The sequence below is a fragment of the Falco punctatus genome (genome assembly GCF_963210335.1).
Source record: "Falco punctatus genome assembly, chromosome: 12".
In the NCBI taxonomy this organism is placed as follows: domain Eukaryota; kingdom Metazoa; phylum Chordata; class Aves; order Falconiformes; family Falconidae; genus Falco; species Falco punctatus.
In genome coordinates this window covers 28,857,028-28,872,842 of record NC_137592.1, presented here as the reverse complement: position 1 = coordinate 28,872,842, position 15,815 = coordinate 28,857,028, and the positions used below count along the sequence as shown (strand labels likewise).

Below are 15,815 nucleotides of genomic sequence, written 5' to 3'. Positions count from 1 at the left end.
TATTTTTGACACTAGGGTAAATAAGAGTAATGAGCTCTGTATTTCTCATAACTTATTACTAAACCTAATCTGCAAGCTCTCATACCCAATATGGAATCTGTAATCTACTATTATTTATGCTCTCTGTACAGGTTTTATGAAATCATACTCTATATAGTATAGAATAAACATACTGCTTTTCCAAATTAGAAGAGCTGAAGTCATAAGCAACTTATATAGGTGCCTTTGAAAATCCCAAACCTCCCAGAGCAACTTCTGAATGACCATGCTCCACAAAGTTTTGCTATGCAATATAAAATTCTAGGCTTACCAATTTGAGAGGAGTTCTCTAAAAGAAACACTCACTCAATCCACTTGCAGTTTACTGCCTAGTCATTCTCCCTTCTACCTCTTTCATAGTCCCAATTACTCTCTTGATGAGTGACAGTATCAAAACAACATGAGAATTCAGTACTCCCAAATGGCACAATTCAGACAGCAGAAGAGCTGTAACATTTCAGAATACTACGTCAAGTCCTTTTATAGTATATTTGTTCAGCACATCCAGAAAAAAACAAGGTGTGCCACTGGTTAGAAAGGAGATGTGAACAGCAATGAAAGGGGCTACTTCAAGAACTAATCTACACAGAAAACCAGGACAAAGTGCAGAAGCAAAATAAACACAGTAGGAAAACTCTCTGTAAGTGGAAGCTACCACCTGCACAACACAAAACAGCACTAGGACCACCTAGACCACAAGCAGATCATCTTTCCTCATGTCTCTACATACAGAATCTACTTAACCTTTAAGAAGACACAGCCTTATGTAGTTTCCAGGGAAAAAGCCCACCTATGGTTTAACTCCGTACAGGTGTGCAGACTTGTTAAGCAGACATACAGATCTGTAGAGTTTCTAGAAGCCAACTCCATGTGCAGGAAGCACATGGAACACTTAATATACTGAGTAACTGGGAATTTAACATGCTTCATTTAGTCCTACACCTCTACTGACTAACAAAACAAGAAGCCAACAAAGTGTAATAACACAACTGTGCAAGGAAAGGACAAAACTTGCGTATCCTGTTACATCTTGGTCTTTGTCACCAGCTCAGATTAATTTTGCCATCTATTGGGAGGGCAAGAGGGGAGCAGACAGATAGGGAAGGGGAGAAAAACAAATGGCATCTGAAAAAGATGTAGAGCATCTTTGAACCTAAAGATAGGTACGTCAATAAAATGAGCTTTCACTGCTAGGTGGGAAAGCAGACACCGACTTAACCCCCTCCCTCAAACTACTGTGCTTTACGGTTAGCCTGCATTTGGCTCCATATACAAATAGCTTACTCTTCTTCAAGTACTGAAGGAAAGCACACACTCAGAACAGGCAGCACTTTAAGCACTTTTTTAAAACGAGCTGAGAGAGAAGCTACTCTTCTAAAGATGTTCTGCCCCAGAATACACAACTCAATAAGCCAAAAAGCTTCATCATTCAGACTCCTTTCTTAAACAGCTTTAGAGGAAGAAAACCAGGAGACCTACATACACACAGGAGATACCTAAATACTGCTCCAGACTCACTACCTCCATCCTAAGCTGGACTGTTCACCCATCAGTACGAACAGATTTAAGGAATAAGAGAAATACTTATTCATGAATCAAGCCAAGTGCACTTAGCAAGCCAGCTGGACCAAGCAAGTTATACCATGCACACTGACATACAAGGTAAGAGAACACAAGACACATGCCACCCACAGCATCCTTGTTAAACAATAAAAAACCCACAAACACATGAAAACCAAACCAGTCTTTGGTTACAGAGCTTTTTATTTCTCTCTGTAGGTAATCAGCCAGTTTAACTTGAGTGAAATAAAAAAAAAACAGGAATTCAGCCGCTGTCCCTCACCCATCTCAGTTTCTAGAAAAATAACAGCCCGACAAACAGGGTGTAAAACAGACCACTACTTGCCTGTAAAAGGACTAGTGGAGGACTAGAAGCCAAAAAAAGTTCTGTTCGTGCTGCATGGATGCAATATGAGCTATTATTAACCTGTGCTAAATATCACAAATGAAATAACCATAGCTGCATTGCATAGCGCAGAATTCTCCTTGACAGCGATGAAACAAGGTGATCAACACCCAGGCAGTAAACACGTAAGGGAATCCTCCACATTTCTGACCTTTTCTTCTACTTATCACACCTTCATATTTTTAAAAGGGAGACACTGTCAATGCACAGCAGGTCACTTATTTTCCCGTCCCCTCCCTTGAGCAAGGCTGGACAACATACAACTGTTTATTCTAAGGATATCTTATTCAAGGTCACCACGGTCACTGCTAACAGCAAAGGAAAAGCATTCACAAAACAGAGAAGCCTCCTGCTCTAAGAGCAAACAGACTGGTAAGCACACAAACTACAGCTATGCTTTGCCTTCTGATGATATATCAAAAGACAGACAAGTTCTTCTCACGTGGCACAGAAATGCAAGACCACCAACATTCTGTTTAAATACCGGCCTGCTTTTTGCCTTTACCTTTGAGCAGTTTCTGAACCCCTTCAGAAGTCTTTTACTGAGCTACTATAAACTTTGGCCAGTATCCTCCTGCTCCCAGTGCTAAGAATTATCTTGCATACCCCTCAACAAATACACCCCAGTTCAGTGAAGCAAACTAAAGACAAGCAACATGGGACATGGAGTCCAGAAGTTGTAGGTTAATTCTTTTTAGTAAAACAACACTTCAGGTTCTTGAAAGAAGCATCTTCTATTTCCTCACGCATTTTTCTTTGCCTAAACTTTAAAAAAATAAAAAGTTCGCTTCGTTTTTATCAAGATTTGCTTTCTAACTTCTTTATTTTTCATAACACTAACAGAAAAGTTGGGATTTTCATTGCATGGAAGGAACGCTGAAGAGAAGCTCCCCACCTATACTCCTGCTGGGTGGGACATCCAGGCTATCAGAAGTAGTGTTAATGACAAGATACAGGTCTTCAAAAATGAGAATGGTCAGTAACTATGAAAGCAACATGAAACAAGCCGAATTTTTATATCTGCAATTATTTATATTATTTGTTCAGTGCCTGCTTAGAACTATCTCCCCATTCATTCCTGTTCACTTTGTTACACAGACTTTTGCGAAAAGGAAGATTATTTTCCGAGGTGCCTTAGCAGAACCTCACGGTTTATCCTCCCCGCCCCATCCCACAAGCAGACCCCAAACACCCACACGCTGCCCGCATGCCCACCTTCACCCGGCCGCACACAGCGGCCCCGGCGGCCGGGAGAAGAGAGCTCAGCCCCGGGCAGCCCGCGCACGGCACCGGGCGAGGCCGTGTCCATGGGCGCTGCCCGCGGCGGGCCGCACGCCCCGCTGAGCGCGGCAGGGGCCGCGCTTTGTCCCCGGCTGGGGCCGAGCCCCTGCAGCCGAGCAGCCAGAGCCGCCGGCGCCGCTGTCCCGGGCACAGTGCCCCCGCTGCGGCAGAGGCCGCCAGGCACCGGCAGGGCCCCGGGGGCAGAGCGCCGGCCGGCCCCGCCGCTGCACAAGGCCCAGAGGGGTCACCACGCACGTCGGGGGGCGCGTCCCACACCGCTCAGTCACCCGCGGGCCGGCCGGCCGGCCCCCCGCCGCGGCCTCCCCCAGGCGCTGCCCCGCCAAGGGCGCGGAGGAGGCCGCAGCACTAGCTTCTGGCCCGCTCCGGGGCTCAGGCGGCCGCCGGCACCCCACCGCCATCGCCTGCCGGACCGCGCACCCGTCCCCCGCCCCACCAGAGCGACCCCTGGGCCGGGCCCCCTCTCTGCGCCGGGGACGGGCGCCCTCCCCGCGGCAGCGCCGCCCACCTCCCGCACCTCGCCATCGGGCACCCGGCAGCCCCTGCCCCTTCCCCTCCGCAGCGGCTGCCGCTGCCCGTACCCCAGCCTGCGCGCCCGGCTCCGCACAGCCCCGCGGCCACCGCCTCGCCCGGCCCGGCCCAGCTCCGCGCCCTCCGCTCCGCTGCTCTCCTCAGCGCGCCCGCCGCCCGGGCCCGCGCGCTTGTTTACCGCCCCAGCCACCCCCGGCCGAGGCCCTGCCTCGCGCCCCGCCCCCGCCGCGCTCCCATTGGCGCCCCGGCCAGGCTCCGCCCCGCACCGCGGCGGAACCGCCGCCGAGGAGCGTGTCGAGCCCATGCACCCCGCGCCCCCGCCAATGGCAGGAGGGCTCGAGCCGAACGCCGGCCAATGGGGGTCGGGGAGTGGCCGGGCCGGCGCGCGCGGCGGCTGCAGCAGGAGGACGTGAGGCCCGTGAGATCCGTGCGGCGGCGGCAGCCGCTGGGCGGGGGGGCGGTGGGGCGAGGCGTGAGGTGCGTGTGCTGCGGGGGGGGCTGGGCTGTGCGCGGAGCGGGGGTGCCGCCGCCATCGCGTGGGTAGGGGGTGGGCGGCAGCCCTCTCCCCGCCGCCTCCTGTTAGCGGCGGCCTGGCTCCCTCCGTGCTGTGAGGGGCTGCTCTGGCGGGTGGGGGCCGTCGGTGCCTGGCCCGGCCGGTGCCTCGGCGGGAAAGGCCGGGGGCCGGCAGCGCCCGCAGCACCGCGCCTCAGGAGGGCCCAGGGCGGAGCGGGGTGCCCCTGCCCGGGCAGCCCTCAGGGGACGGCCCTGTGCCGCCTCCGTGCCCTGTCCCGAGCAGGCCCCCGGCGACCGCTCAGCCATGGGGAGCAGCTCCACGTTGTGGAGCTCCGTGTCCGAGAAGCTTTTGTACGTGGGTGCCAGTGTGGTTTTTCAAAGCATGGGCTTAACATCGCCCATCGGTACCGCTCACACCTGTGCTGGAAATGGCATGCTCCATTGCATGCTCACACACGCGTTGGAAATAAAAACAACGTGTTGTTTCCTACAGGTTGATTCCAGCGATGTGGTGTCTCATGGATGTTGTAAGCGGCCAACAGTAACAGCTAGCTCTGTGCTTTTCTGGATGTTCGGGTAAGCGTCTGTCCCTGTCAGCAACTTTCCTGTCTGAAAAATAACAATACATTCTTTATGGTGCATTTACCACACGGCTGCATTAGTGCAGAAGTATATTTAGATGAGGTTTGGAGATTAAATTGTTCATTTCTTGTTAAAATAAACAGGACTTGTAATTCCCCTCTAGCTGAAGTGTAACTTAGAGCAGTGACCAACAAACAGCCCCGAGCTTTAACTTCAGCATTCTCAATCGCTTGCTTCGGCCAGCCTTTTCAGCTAACTGGTAGCTTGAATTAAGCTCATAAATCCACACCGAAGGACCTATATCAAAGTTAGTAGGAGCTGCGGGTGCAGTGGATCTGTGAAGAGGGAAACTGGATGAATGGTCTGCTGTAAGTGTGTACAGGGGTTTAACACAACCCTTTGGTGAATATTCCTGCCAACCTGCTAGTGCCAGACTTGCCCCCCTCTGTAGAGAGGGATAATTATATCCCTTATCTCCAGCTGCTCATACCTAAGATTATTTGGCTGGTATTTATGAACACACAAAATACTGTTCAAATATGACATATATTCCTTCATGTCTTTTCTTAAAAAGTAAAAAGATATGCTTCCCACCCAAGCCCCACTTAGCTCCCCAGGTAAGACGTAAGGAGGTCTCTGCTAGGCACTGAACAGTCAGCTACAAATAAATTTAGCAAAACTCCTCAGCCAGACATTATCCAATTGGAAACAAGCCTCAGTCAGTACTAGAAAGGCTAGATTTAAACCTGAAAGGTTAAAAAAACAATTCCTTGGGGAAGACACGTTATTGGCTTAATTGCTTTATGCACAGGCTGTGCATAGACACCAGGTATCTGAAATGGAAAGGCCAAACATGACACTTCCATGTCTGAGAATGGGATGGAGACTGGATGTGTTAGATGATGCAAAAACCTGGCTGCAGTAAGATAACAGCCTCAGCAAGTTTTGTCCAAAAAATGCCTGTTTTTCTTTATTTCAATACTGACACCTCCAGAAATGCATACGAATTAACTGTGCTATTTGTGGTTAATTCCATGCTATTTTATCTAAAGGAAAGATCACCTTTACCCTCATCTGGGCAGAGATACGTTTTGGATGTCTTTTCTAAGGACACCCTTTTATCTACTTCCATAATGAATTTGGATTTCAGTTCTAAGTTTCTGTGTAACATCACTCTGCTGGCGTCAGCTCGGCGTTAATTGTGAAATACTGTCTTACTCACTGTGCTGAGCACGGAGAGCTGCATGGGTTTCTGCATGAGCACACCGTCATAGTTTGAGATGTAGGCAGAACAAGCACAGGATAAAGCTCTCCCCATCTAGCAGAGACAGGCCTGGCTGGTTCCCTTTATTCCCATGTGGTAAACCATTGGATATTTCTGCCGCTGCTGTTCAATTTGCATCACGCCTCCTGTTGTCAGGCTTTCTGCAGCCTTAAAAGACCCCATGAACTTGAGTGCAAGGCTAGTTCTTTCTACTAAAAAAAGAGAGAAGCGTCTTTTTTCCCCACCCAGGTTGGGGTGTAAAGAGGTAGGACTGAAAGCTGGACTGAAGCTGCTGCGAGCAGATACTTTATGTCCTTTATTGTTACTGCTTAGTTCTTGAGGGGAATAGGGGCAGGACACCCAGAACTCACAGTCCAGAATCCAGAGGCTAGCTTTTGTGGGGATGGTTGCCTAACTGTGTCCACAATCCTAAATAAAAAGTCAAACATTGTGTATCTAAAGCACTGGCAGAATTGTTCGATGGCAAAAGCCATGCAAGACCTCTCTGTAAAACCAGAGAAAAATGGTAAGAGAAAAAATACTATCAGTATTTGGGCTTGGTTTAGTGCTACCAATTATGAGATTTACAGCCCTGAACCCTGGGAGAAAAAGAAAGGGTAAAGTGCTGTACTTCAAAAATATACCAGGGAGTCATCTTTTCCTTTGGAAAGGGTATTGATGGTTTATGTAACAGCCTCACAGTTAGCAGTTCCCATGGGCTTTGGGAGGTCCAAATTCAGGTTCCCTCTCTGCTAGTGAAGACTTAGGGCACTCACAGCACTCCGCCTTCACATTGGGACCCTAATCATTATGCATGCTCTTGCTTTCTCCTCTCTCCAGCATTATTTGTGTTCTTCTTATTACTATTTATTATTATGCTCTACACAATGGGAAAGCTCAGCAAGAGGAAATGAGAATGGAGCACTCATCCCTCCCTTCCAAATCCCAGACTTCCAAATTTAGAGTCTGGCCCTGTGCAAACCATGCCTAGTTCAGAGGCAGGAGACATGGACGTGAATCCTGTGGGGATCAGCCCAGGCTGCCCCTTTCTGGTTTTGTGCCCTCCACCAAAGGATTGTAGGTAAAACAGCAGTGACACCTGCTTCATCCATGCCATGAATCAACCATCAGAGTTTGTGTAGGAGCAATCTGCTAAATGTGCTGTGCAAACTCTTGCCAGATAAAGTCCTTCCAAGCAGGGTAGAGAAGAAACCTCTATGTAAAAACCTAAACATTGGCATCCATTGATGCCTTAGCGCCTCCAGTATGATGTGACAGCAGAATGAGGTTGTTGCAGGTTAAAGGTTTTTTACCTGTGTCTAGATGTCATATAATTTTTGTGCTACATGCCTGCATGCTTTTGCAGATCTGTGCAATGCAGATCTGAATTTACAGAGCAAGCCAGAGCAGTCCTGCAAGAAAGCAAGTTGCCAGATTTTGAGGAGTCTCTTGATTACCTGTAAGAAGTGAACATTATTAAGGAACCAGTCACAACACATCTTTGGCACAACTGTGATTTATTTCTTGCATCTTGTTCAGTAGTGTTTTATTCAGTCAAATTTCAACATACTTGCTGCCTTATCCAGAAAAATGAACATTTCTAGCAAGAATTTTACACCTATGAGGATCATATAAATCAGTCTTCTATTAAATCAAATAAAGTTGATAATTTTTATTATAATGTGAATTTCAATATAAATGCCATAATGATATATCTATCCTCATAATATATGTAATATATAAATGTAATGGAAATTATAATAAATTTAAATTATGACTAATAATGACTCACACTTCCCCAGAGCCCCTCTGTCTACTGCTATTAAAATGATTTGTTGAAAAGTATTTAATTCTGCAAATATCCTGATACTACAAGTCAGAGAGAGGCTAGTACCTTAGCCAAGGTCAGTGGGAGAGCTTGATGTAGCAGCTGGAAGTCCTGACTCCACAGCAGATGCTTTAGCCATGCCATCATCTCTTCACCTTGTATTGCCTGTTGATACTTATATAACGAAGGGCTTAATGATGCAATTTCATGAGATGCATAAACAGCTCTGCTGTGGGTCTGGGGTAGAAGCAGCAAGAATGGCACTGGGAAGAGTGAGTCCAGGGCTCTTTGACTGTGACTTCCAGCAAGGTTGTGATCAGCCTTTGGGTGGGGTTGCTTTCCTTCCTCCTGTTTGCTGTTTCCTGAGAGGAGTCTGTTTGCTTACTACCTAGCAGCTCACCACTTACAGGGTGCCAAGGAACACCCAAGAAAAGCTTTGCCAGTTCTGATGCTGACTGCTTTGAAGAACCTGGTGAAAGCTGGCTTCTTTAAAGCCTTGTACAAAGTGGGCCACATTCCCAGAGAGGAACATGGAGAGGAACGGGCCAGAGTGACTAAACTTCTACAAACAAAAAAAGTTAGAAAACCAGAGCCTGGAATGATCTTTGGGTTCTGCAGTAAGAAGGGCTCCATTGCAACAGGAAATTAGTAGGCAAACAATTAACCTGCAGAAAAAGAGTTAATGGAGTCTCAATTAAGCAGCTATTGGTATTGTGATTAGGTTGACAAGTATTCAGGCTATTCAGAGAACACTCAAAAATCCTCTTGCATAGGACAGGCTCAAGCTGTTTCTCCAACCACAATAAAATATACGTCACCATCCTTCTCCTGCATTCACACAGCTAACCACAAAGCAAAAGCTGCTCTGGAAATGTTTCCCTCACTCTTCCTTCTCCAAGTGACTGCTGAGGATCAGATAAGCTACCTCTTGAGGGGGTTTGTCTTGTGTTCAGTCACCTTCTTTACAGGGAAATTTCTTTCGGGCAGGAGGAATGTCTTATCTGACTATGTATATTTATGGTGTTCCATCAGCATATTATAATAATATAGGGATGATGTACTGGAACAGCTCAAGTAGAAGTCATTGGACAGGTGGCTTGGTTTTAGTAGCTAACTTGTAGGTATTTCAAAACCTTGACAGGTTTCAGTGACGCTCTTTGTACCATATGTTATTTACATGGCTTTATGGCCAAGAATGAGAGCAACAGCCTTGTAAAGAAATGAGATCTCTCTGACTCAGTCAGTGGTAGATGCACATCCAGTATCATCATAGGATCCAAATGATGAGCTATTTTTGTAATGCTTAGGACTGCTCTGATTCCTGAACTGTGTATTTTCATCCCAAAGCACTCTGGCATTCTTTGCACTTGTCCTTCCTTTCTCTCTCCCCTCACTGCAAAGAGACAGAGACAAGGCTCCATTTCAGCTAGTCAGTGAGCACTTTATTTTTAAGATGATTTAGTGCTGTCAGAAGGAGACAGTGTGGCAGTTCTCGAGATTCATGTTTTCTGTCCAAGAGGAAGGCACAGTGCAGGGAACAGGACAGGTATTTCACAATTTCCACCCCAGTTTTCCTTCTGGGCCTCTCGGGAAGCAACTTTCCTCCACACAGCTGGAGAGGGCAGGGAGTGCCCGTGGGGCTGCTGGAGGGCCCCGAGCCCCCTGGCTGCAAGGAGGTGGGCAGAGGTTGCTGTTGGGTTCTGTGGAGGGGAGAGGAACGCTGAAGGGCTGCCTTGTGTCCTAATTGAAGAAGAAGAGTGGGGAGAAAACACAAAAACCTTCCCTTTGCCCCCTGTGTTTTGCCTCGCTGAGAAAGTTTCCTTGACAGGTGCCTCTCCGTGCCCCTGCTCACACCACTTGCCCATACTGTGTCACCAAGAGAGGGGCTGCTTTGGAGGAGGAAGGGTGAAGGGTGTCGAACCACAGAGGTGATCTGTTATCTCTGTGGGTCTCCGAGGAAGAGAGCAAGAGACCTGGGAGGACAGCATTGGTAGCAAAGCTGAAGACTCTAGCATTTCTTGTCTCCTGCTATTATTTATCCAGAACAGACTGCAGTGGCTGTGGCCCAGGGTGTTTGTGGCTTGTGCTATATAGCTCGAGGGCATCGACCGTACAGGACTGAACTCTAATAGGAGGTGGGTGCAGGCCCACCAGTGCTGGGGTTCTCTCTAATAATTATTTGGAGAAAAGGTAGCAAATCTACTCTTCAGGCGTTTTAGATGGTATTCACCTGGATTTCTCCTCTCAGTGATGTGAGGCAGATCACAGCCTCCTTGTCTTTCACCTGGGTTTGCTCCTGCCCTCCACATACACATGCTCAGTGGGCTGGATGACATGATTTTCTCTCCAGCCGGGGGAAAAGAAGCATTACAAATGCATTCTCATGAACTGGAAGTTTACATGTAAGTACACAGATTTTTTTCTCTTTAGATTATGAAAGAAAGCAAAACTAGGTGTTGCTCTCTAGATGAGGTGGTAACAAGCCACAGCAAGCCCAGGCTACAAATGTGTTCATCACTGACAGATGATTGCCAACAAAAGTTGTGCAGCACGCCACGCATATGCCACCACGCCATGTTTGGCTGTCACTCATGCCACCCACTGCTCTCTCCAGACTTTGCCACATGGGTCCCAAGTGGGTACCAAGCACTTTAGAAAATTGGAGACAAGCCCATGGGGGTGGAGTACATTGATAGAAGGATAGTGCCAGGTGGAGAGGCTGCAGATAGAAGCACTAAATGGAAGAAAGTGATACCAGTCCTTGTCTTTGGCTTCTGTGTAGGACAGTGTAAGGCAAGGACAGGCACCTTGCCCCTGCCACCTTAGCAAATAACGTAGTAAAACATTCACAATATCATGCTCATCTGTTCAAATTCTGTTGCACAACAGTGATTTTTATGGGTATCGAGCAAAGTCATTTTGGATGATAGGAGTTGAAGAGTCTGAAGTTGCAGCAGTCTGTCTGATCAGCAGCTGTGTACCTCAAGAACACAGTATTTCTGTTTCTCCCCAGATCAGTGAGACTTGGTTAAACGTTATTCTGTCTGTAATGCTTCCTTATCTCTGGGCTAGACAGATCAGTTGTTTCTGCTCATTGTAAATTGCATTTGCTTGCATAGTTTGGTGAGTGCTTTGTCCTCCTGTCTTGCCACCTGATTGATTACATGTACCTCAATCAATCCTGCACAGGCATAGTAGAAAGGCTCAGTTCTTTGTAGCTTCCAGCCAGGATTCACTTTACAGATAACTAGCAAAGCCATTCACCCCCTGAGTAAACATGGCAAATTAATTTTGAAGCTAGGCAAACAGAAGCAAGTCCTTTGCATTTAGCCACTCTAAAAAGCCTTTTGCAAAGGACAGAAGGGCTATCCGGAACAGTTTGTGCAGAGTTGTCTTAAATGGGAAGGCGGGCTGGAGCCAGAGAAATAAGGCTATTTCTGAACACTTTACTGGAACTAAGAATTAACACCAGTCATCACAGGTTGCTCTGCTGGCTAATGGTGAAGTGTGCTGCCAAATTCAGCCATTGCTCCCAGATTTTGGCACAGCATTGCCATGTCTCACATAGCTGGAGAGCAGCGAGCCACCTTGCCCCAGCCTGGAACCATCCCCAAGACACCATGTTTTCTTTCACTGCCTTAAGAGCCAGTCCTTGTTCTGGCTTCCTGGCATCTTCCCTCGCTGTTCCAAAGGACAGCAAGGTGTGGGAAGGAGACCAGGAAAGCTGCAGGGTTTTTTCTGAGTCCCTGTGTGGCAAATGGACAAACTGATCCATCCGCTTGCCTGACGATGATACACAGCTAGTCCCAACTATTTACTTCCAGCAGTCAGTCTAGGGAGAAAGCAGAATTGTTGCTACCTTTGGATGCTGACTGACCCATTTTCTGCTTTGCTGTGGCTGTTAATCCAGTTCTTGAGGTCAGTTCCAAAGGACCACGTAATCTGTCCTCTAGTAACTCTATCTGTATCCACATACCTGAAGAGAAACATTGACTGGTGGCAGAACATCCTGACTGACACGTATCTGAGTGCAGCTAAGAGGGAGACGCCAGCTGTTAATACAAGCCTCTGGAAGGAATGACTGATCAAGAGATGGGCCAGACATCCAGATTAAGCTCTTCATTTGACCCTGAGCAAATTATTCAACTCCTATCTATAAAACAGGGCTAATGGCATTGTTCTGCTCTGTCGTGCTCTTGAAGGCCGATGCCTAAATAAGTGCTTGCAAAGCCTCAGTAGATGTGCAGCAGAGTAATTTCGACACGCTCTGTAGCTGTGCACAGGGAAAAGAGCTTGCCTTCAGGCACAGCGGTGCCAAGAACCAGCAGTGCAGGTTCACTCTCCCATCAACTCCCAGATGCTTCTGAGAAGATTTCTGGCCTGGAGGGGCCTAAGGTGGGAGCACAAAGATGCCCCTTTTCTTCAGCAGTCCCACTAGATACAGGATCTAATGATGAAGCCTGGACAGTGACTACATCCTGTGCCATCCACTCCACAGACTTCAACGAACTGTCACTTCAGTTTAACTGGTGGCCTACATTCAAACCATAGGAAACGTGGTTCCTTTCCTGGAAGACAGACCTTCTCACTGTTCTCTGCTGCAGCACTCCTATTTCATGACAGCACTAAAAAGCATGCACACACACACACACAACAGTAACAAGGAAGGTGACCTAACCCTTTGCATGCTAAGTGGCTTTGGTATTGCCTCATGTCCCCTGCTAGCCTACATTTTCCCATCCTGTTTAAGTCTTTCAAGCTATAGCTGCACTGAACATGCCTGGTTAGAGAAGCCAGCACCTCCCTCCTCTTTTCTAAGCCTAACCCATGCCTCAAGTGTGTTTTGTTTTTTTCTGGCCTTGTATTCTTCCCTAGGCTGACCAGCCACAGCTCAGAGCCTCTATAGCCGAAGACATCTGCTGGATTTCTATTCCCCATTAGTTTTCAGCACAACCTGGAGTGTGAAATGGCTGCATGATGAGTTGTCCGCAATTGTTCAGTGTGTTTGCCATTTCAGTTCTTAGCTTGTCCACCCAAATCACATAGGGTCAGAAATCAGATATTTTTTTCCTTACTAGAGAAGAAAGTCTGTTTTCATGCCTCTTGAAACCTGCAGAAAACACTCGGGAAGACTAACTATTAGCACAATATTAAGAGAACAAAAATAGCTCGAATTTGAACTTCCCAGAATATCACAAAAGGCTGTATTTGATAGGGGCTTACAGAGTGGACATGTCTTTTCCAGCATTATGAAAGGGTAAGACACTCCTGTTGGAATAACTCTGTAAATGCTACTGGCATTTTATTGCTACTATCTGTTGGTACATCAAAGCGGTGAATAGGTAATGTCAAAAATAATCCTGAATACCTACCTTCAGCTCCAGGGATCTTGCTTGTCTTACACCAGTTTTGAAGGAAGGCTCAGATTCTTTCTTAAATAGATGCAGCTCTGCCAAGTCAGGGAGAATTGTAATTGTTTATATTTAGCTTTGTAAAGATTGAGGAAGGCATGGCATAAGTTAAAAGGTTGGATCAGTTTTCCACGCTTGCTTTTACTGTTTACACTGTTCCTAGTCTGCTTAAATGCAAGTTAGCTGTGGAGTTACTCACATTTTATACCGGGGTGAGCAAGGTCCCCCTGAAGTCATAGAAACCAGTGATATAGGGGGAAATAGGACTGAAGCTTTTCCTGCTCTGCCCCCTTCTGATTCTTCAGGCCCTGCAAGGCAGTTCAGGAGTACCAGGCTTCACAGCATTTATTTCTGTGCAGACCTAATCCTGAGTTGGCCTTGGGAGCCATGACTTAGCTCAGGCTGCATTTGATAGGACTCGAACACTTCCCAGTTTTGGAAAACTTCCATTCCAACTACTTGGCCCCATACCTGTCTCAGTTTTCTTTATCAAGGAACTTAGCTAGTTCCACTTCAAAGTCTCTGTTTATTTATATCTTTCTAATACTAAGCCACAAATAGAGCCGAGCATTGACACCTCCCAAATTGTGTTCTTGAGCACCTGTCAAACATTTGTTGCACGAAGGAGAAGACAACAGTTCATATTCACTTAACTCCTTGAGTGCTCAGGGTAAATGTCTTGAATTGAGAGTGGGAAAAGATGGGTGATAGCAAACCTGCAGCAAAGGGAAGAAGAAATTATAGTGACTTGTGTGATCATGTTTGATGCCCTGATCTGATGTGGGCAGATCTTTCTTACGTAACCAACTTAAACCCAGCATTTACTCTCTTAATCTTGTTCTGTTTCCCATTTGTAGAACGGCAACAGCACACATCACTCTACCTTACTGGGGGCAGGGGAAGCAAGGATAAATTCGATGAGGGATGCAACAGCGTGTTAGGGAGCATATAAATAATATGGTAGAAGCTCTGGCAAAGGTACCACATCTGTCCAGGCTGCTTTCTTATAAAACAACCGAGTTCAAGAAAACTAGATAGTCCCTGTCCTCTAAGAGCACAAATGACTCAATCTAGCTTGACCTTAGATTCCCCAGTGCTGAAAACTGGAATGACAGCAGCGTGCTCTTTTCTTCCCCCTAGATTAGCAAGACCTGCTGGGACAGAACAGGAGACTGCAAGTCAGAGGAGGAATGACAAAGCAGTAAGTATAATTATTTGTTTCCCTCTTGAAGATGCTCAGAAGAAAACCTAATTTAGCGATGGCTGGAGGAGCCCCTGACTTATGCATGGGATTTTTAGGACTGAAACTAGGGCTGAATGCTTTAAAAAAAAAAAAAAAAACACAACAGGAGGGGACCCAAACAAGATGGAATGTGCAACTTAACAGCACCTCACCCAGAGCTGCAGTGCTGAACGTGGCATCACATTGAAACCAGATGTTTTTAAATGGATCCTGGTACAGCATGAGGTTCACTTTCACTCAAAGCCTCTCCTATGCTGTGGCAAAACTGCAGCCATGCTGGGGTGAGGGGTGCCTGCTTTCTCCCTGCCATGAGGGAAACTCCAGGGCCTTCAGCCTCACTGAAAAACAAGGGGCTCCCAGCAGAGTACTTTAGCGTGGCTGGGACTTCTCCGTATAGGCTTACTGCCCTCCCGTGGCTCCCGGGGAGCATCGCTGATGCAGAAACGGGAAGACCAGGGACTGAAGGAAACAATGAAGAAAAATAACAGTGATTCCATTTAAAGCAAAACACAGTTCGAGTTACAAGGAAGAGGAAGGCAATCACACTGTGTGATTAACTGGAAGTACCTAGGAAGGCAAGAACAAAGCAGAGATATTTACTGGTTTGGGAGTAACAGGGAGACCTCCAAATACTTTGTTTTATAAGGACAGTGGACCTTAAGCTATTTTTCATTAAAGTCCCGTGCCATTTACTCAAAGAGCGATGGTCCATCTAATGTCATCCAATTTCCCCATGGAGGAGACTTCACTAGCAACTGCTGCAAAGAAGCTGTGGGAAAACAGACCACTGCTCCTTTTCCTGGCTATGGTAGACGTGTGCTGTGATCTTGCTGTATCTACTAACCCTCGTTTGGCCCAGCTTCAGCAATTTTTATAAAGCTCTTGCTGAGACACCTCATATTGCAAACATGTCCTTTTCTCTCTGTGAGCCAGAAGGAGACTATGTTTCTAGCACGGATGGATTCCTTTTTGAGCAACTTCCCTTAAGAGCCAGAAGTCAGGTTTTATGAATGAGATCTTGAGTATCCAATGAGAGCTGCTCTGGAAGCACTGCATGGTTCTGCAAGGAGTGTCCCATTTCTTGTACTTTATGAATGTGCTGCTTCTTGTGCACTCTCTGCAGGCAGAATACATCTGCA

The 15,815-nt window shown here is 47.0% G+C and overlaps 1 protein-coding gene and 1 long non-coding RNA gene across 2 annotated transcripts in view; one reads left to right on the top strand and one right to left on the bottom strand.

Moving 5' to 3' along the window:
• Window positions 1-4,028, bottom strand: part of COQ8A (coenzyme Q8A) — a 46,656-nt gene extending 42,628 nt beyond the window's left edge. The window contains exon 1 of the mRNA XM_080408804.1: window positions 3,886-4,028. The gene's annotated coding sequence lies outside the window, so the exon portion shown is untranslated. The remainder of the gene's footprint in view (window positions 1-3,885) is intronic.
• An 89-nt stretch (window positions 4,029-4,117) lies between these two features.
• The window catches only part of LOC308072239, a 16,898-nt gene continuing 5,200 nt past the window's right edge, over window positions 4,118-15,815 (top strand). Inside the window, exons 1-3 of the long non-coding RNA XR_013931599.1 lie at window positions 4,118-4,312; window positions 4,842-4,924; window positions 14,574-14,634. This is a non-coding gene — a long non-coding RNA (uncharacterized lncRNA). The remainder of the gene's footprint in view (window positions 4,313-4,841; window positions 4,925-14,573; window positions 14,635-15,815) is intronic.